The following is a 4,538-nucleotide window of genomic DNA, read 5'->3' as shown; positions in this document are numbered from 1 at the left end:
AAAACTATCATGTGTCAGGTCAACATTTTGTTTTCCCCTTTTCACCTGAAAACTTACATTTCTCTTCAATTTGGGGAAATTTTTCCTGTGTGTGTCTGTGTCTCTGTGTGTCTATGTGGTGTGTGTGTCTGTGTTTTCTGTGTGGGTATGTGTGGTGTACGTGTATAGGTGGGTGTTTGTGTATGTCTGGGTTTTCTGTGTATGTGTGGTATGTGTCTGTGTGCTTGTGTATCTGTGTGTGTGTTCATCTGTGTGTATGTGTGGTGTGTGTCTCTGTGTATGCTTGTGTATCTGTGTGTGTGTTCATCTGTATGTGTGGTATGTGTCTCTCTGTGTGTGTGCGCTTGTGTATCTCTGTTCATCTGTATGTGTGGTATGTGTCTGTGTGTGTGTGCTTGTGTATCTGTATGTGTGTGTTCATCTGTATGTGTGGTATGTGTCTCTGTGTGTGTGTGCTTGTGTATCTGTGTCTTTCTGTGTGATGCATGTGTCTGTGTGTTCATCTGTGTGTATGTGTGGTGTGTATGTGGGGGGGTGTCTGTGGTATGTATGTGTGTGTATGGGTGGTGTGTGAGTAGGCATCTGTGTGCATCTGTGTGGTGTGTGCATCTGTGTATGTGGTATGTGTGTGTGATGTGTGTGTCTATGGTGTGTGTGCATCTGTGGGTCTGTGGGAGGGTGTGTCTGTATGTGTATGGGTGGTGTGTGAGTATGCATCTGTGTGTATCTGTGTGTGTGGTATGTGTGTGTGATGTGTGTGTCTGATGTGTGTGTGCATCTGTGGGTCTGTGGTATGTGGGGAGGGTGTCTGTGTGGTATGTGTGTATGTGTAGGGTGTGAGTGTGCATCTGTGTGCATCTGTGTGGTGTGTGCATCTGTGTATGTGGTATGTGTGTGTGTTATGTGGGTCTATGGTGTGTGTGCATCTGTGGGTCTGTGGGAGGGTGCGTCTGTATGTGTATGGGTGGTGTGTGAGTATGCATCTGTGTGTATCTGTGTGTGTGGTATGTGTGTGTGATGTGTGTGTCTGTGGTGTGTGTGTGCATCTGTGGGTCTGTGGCATGTGGGGAGGGTGTCTGGTATGTGTGTCTGTGTAGGGTGTGAGTGTGCGTCTGTGTGCATCTGTGTGGTGTGTGCATCTGTGTGTGTGTGGTATGTATGTGTCTGTGCGATGTGTGTGTGTGTCTGTGGTGTGTGTGTGCATCTGTGGTGTGTATGTGTGTGGGAGTGTGCATCTGTCTGTGTGCGCCTGTGTGTCTGTGTGTGGGTGGTACCTCCTCTCTGCCCTCCTTCTGGAATGCCTGCTGAATGGCTACAACGACTTGTGGATCTTGCCTCCGTGTTTCTCAGCTTTTCCTTGACAATTTATTTCTAGGTCCACAATCTGCGGGGTCACCTTCCTGGGCTCAGTCTTCATCCTGTCACTGTTTTCATCTTCATCCATTTTGCTACTCAGTCCCTTCACGGTGGTGTTTTATTTGAATTCATGTTTGTACTGTTCCTTTTCTTTCTCCAGCTGATCCCTCTCTGCACACACAGCATTCTCCTGGCTCTCTCCGAGATGTCTACACACAATCCGGAGTCTCCTAATTGCTTTCTCAGTTATGTTTCCCAGGGGCGGGAGTGGGGTGACTCCTTCCCTCGGTTGCGCTGCCGTTTCCTTTCTGTCTTGGCTGTCTTCCATGCTTGGTGTGGTAGCTGAATAACGGCCCCCAAAGATGTCCTGGTCCTGATCCCTGGCACCTGTGAATATGGGACCAAAAGGGACACTGATGTTATGAGTAAGTTGAGGCTCTTGAGATGGGAGATTATCTCGGATTATCTAGGTGGCCCTAATGTTATCACAGACTCCTTATAATATGGAAGCAAGTGCTTAATGATGGGAGTACATTAAAAAAGGAAAAAATGAAAACGGAAGCAAGAGGGTCAGAGAGAGATGCCGCAGTGGGAGCCGGCCAGAGAGAGGCTCTGCTGCTGGCTTTGTAAGTGGAGAGGTGGCCGTGAGCTGAGGGATGCAGGTGGCTTCTGGACGCTGAAAAAGACAAAGAAACCAGTTCTCTCCTAGGGCCTCCAGAGGAACCAGCACTGCCGACTCCTTGATTCTAGCCCACTGAGGCCTATTTTGGATTTCTGCACCCAAGAACTGTGAGAGAGTAAATTGTGCTGTTGAAGACACCACATTTGTGGTGATCTGTTCCAGCCGCAATAGGAAGCTCGTATGCTTGGCAGTTCTGATTGTGCACTCACCTTTATGTTGGAGATTCCTTTACACATAAGTCCCCTTATCCACAGCGGACAAATTCCACGACCCCCAGTGGATGCCTGAAACCGCGGAGAGTACTGAATCCTATATATACTGTGTTTTTTCCTATATGTATATATCTATATCTATGATACAGTCTAATTTATAAATTAGGCACAGTGAGAGATTAACAACAATAACTAATAGTAAAATAGGACAATGATGACAATATAATGTAATAAAAGTTTTGTGAATATGGTCTCTCTTCTCTCTCAAAATATCTTACTGTAAAATTAGCTGGCCATGGTGGTGTGTGCCTGTAGTCCCAGCTACTCGGGAGTGTGAGAAGGAAGGATCACTTAAGCCTAGGAGGTGGAGGCTGCAGTGAGCCAAAGATTGTGCCATTGCACACCAGCCTGGGCAACAGAGTGAGATCCTCTTTCTAAAAACAAACAAACAAAAAACAAACTTACTGAACTTATTGTACTGATATTTTTGAACCGTGGTCGACTGTGGGTAACTGAAACCACGAAAAAGCGAAACCACGGATAAGGGGGATTGCTGTACTCCCTGCTGTGTCAGTGACGCAGCCTCCTTGGTGGAGGGAAGGGCTGCTGGGGGACACATTGGAAGCTGGTCTTCTGGGTCCCCAAGAGGCAACCTATTCATGAAAATAATATGTTCATTTTATAAAAGTTGGAAAATATAGAAAAATATAAAGAATTTGCATAAGACTCATAATCTGGTTCACAGGCAACCATTATAAATATTTGAAATTTTTCTTTTTTTCTTTTTTTTTTTTTTAGACAGAGTTTTGCTCTTGTTGCCCAAGCTGGGGCGCAATGGAGCAATCTCGGCTCACTGCAACCTCTGCTTCCCGGGTTCAAGTGATTCTCCTGCCTCAGCCTCCCAAGTAGCTGGGATTACAGGCGCCCGCCATGACACCTGGCTAATTTTTTGTATCTTTAGTAGAAATGGGGTTTCACCATGTTAACCAGGCTGGTCTCAAACTCCTGACCTCAGGTGATCCACCTGCCTGGGCCTCCCAAAGTGCTGGGATTGCAGGCGTGAGCCACCGCACCCAGCCAAATGTTTGAAATATTTTTATACAACTACAGGAGGGAAGAGTGAAAGAGGGAGGAGGGGAAGGGGGAAGTTGGGACCTAATAGGAGCGCTTTTTCTGTCTATTTTCCCCACTTACATTGTAGCTTGTGAGCACCTTGCTAAGACATTACCATGTTTTATGCACAATAGTTTGATGGCTGCGCCATACTCCATGGGACAGATGTCTTATATAAATTGTTCATGTCATTGCGTATTTAAGTTGAAACAGCCCAGTGACATTTGAGCTACATCATTGTGCATCTGTGACATTTTCTCAGCACTAACACTCAGAAGTGGAGGCGCTGGCTCAGTGGGAAGGGGCGTTTTTAAAGCTCTGCATTTGGAACAAGTTACAAAGGAGAGTGCCATCCCGCGCAAGCCCATTGCCAGGGTCTACGTGCCAGAGAGGGCCAAGGAGTCTAGGCTCAGAAGGTAAAGCCAGTTTTGGTCTGGGGTCTGATGCAGTCCAGTTAGTGACCAAGGTTGGTGTTGGCTGCCTCCAGGAGGCTGGGTGGGAGCCAGAGGCTGGGCAGCCAGTTAGGAGGCACCCGAAGGCACCTGGGCATCACCAAAACGGGTTTGAATGTTCCCAAAACTTAAATTCAGCTTCAGGGCTGGGCGTGGTGGCTCACGCCTGTAACCCCGGCACTTTGGGAGGCCGAGGTCAGGAGTTCGAGACCAGCCTGGCCAACAGGATGAAACCGTGTCTCTACTAAAAATACCAGAAAAATTAGCCAGGCGTGGTGGTGCATGCCTGTAGTCCCAGATACTCGGGAGGCTGAGGCAGGAGGATTTCTTAACCTGGAAAGCGGAGGTTGCACTGAGCTGAGGACACACCACTGCACACCAGCCTGGGCGACAAAGCAAGACTGTCTCCAAAAATAGAAAAAAAAAGTCATCTTCATCAGGTGAAGAGCTGCCTCTGGTGAGGACAGAGAAGTGAGCGAATCCCTGGGGTGCTGCCCAGCACTGCAACCTCTTGGGATATGTGAGCCGGGGGCTTGGCCTGAGTCCAGGCGGGCACAGGGTGAGTCCTGGCTCAGGAGGGTTTTGTGAAGGACACTGAGGGACGCTGCTGCCATCCACCTGGAAACGCTGAGTGCCCCAGAGTGGCAGACACAGCTTCCAGTCCTGGCACTGAAGAGCCTGTCTCCCGTCCGTCCCAGCAGCCGTCTCCCATAGTCTGGCGAG

Source organism: Pongo pygmaeus, chromosome 11 (genome assembly GCF_028885625.2).
Source record: "Pongo pygmaeus isolate AG05252 chromosome 11, NHGRI_mPonPyg2-v2.0_pri, whole genome shotgun sequence".
Lineage (NCBI taxonomy): Eukaryota > Metazoa > Chordata > Mammalia > Primates > Hominidae > Pongo > Pongo pygmaeus.
Note: the sequence above shows the minus strand (reverse complement) of the source record.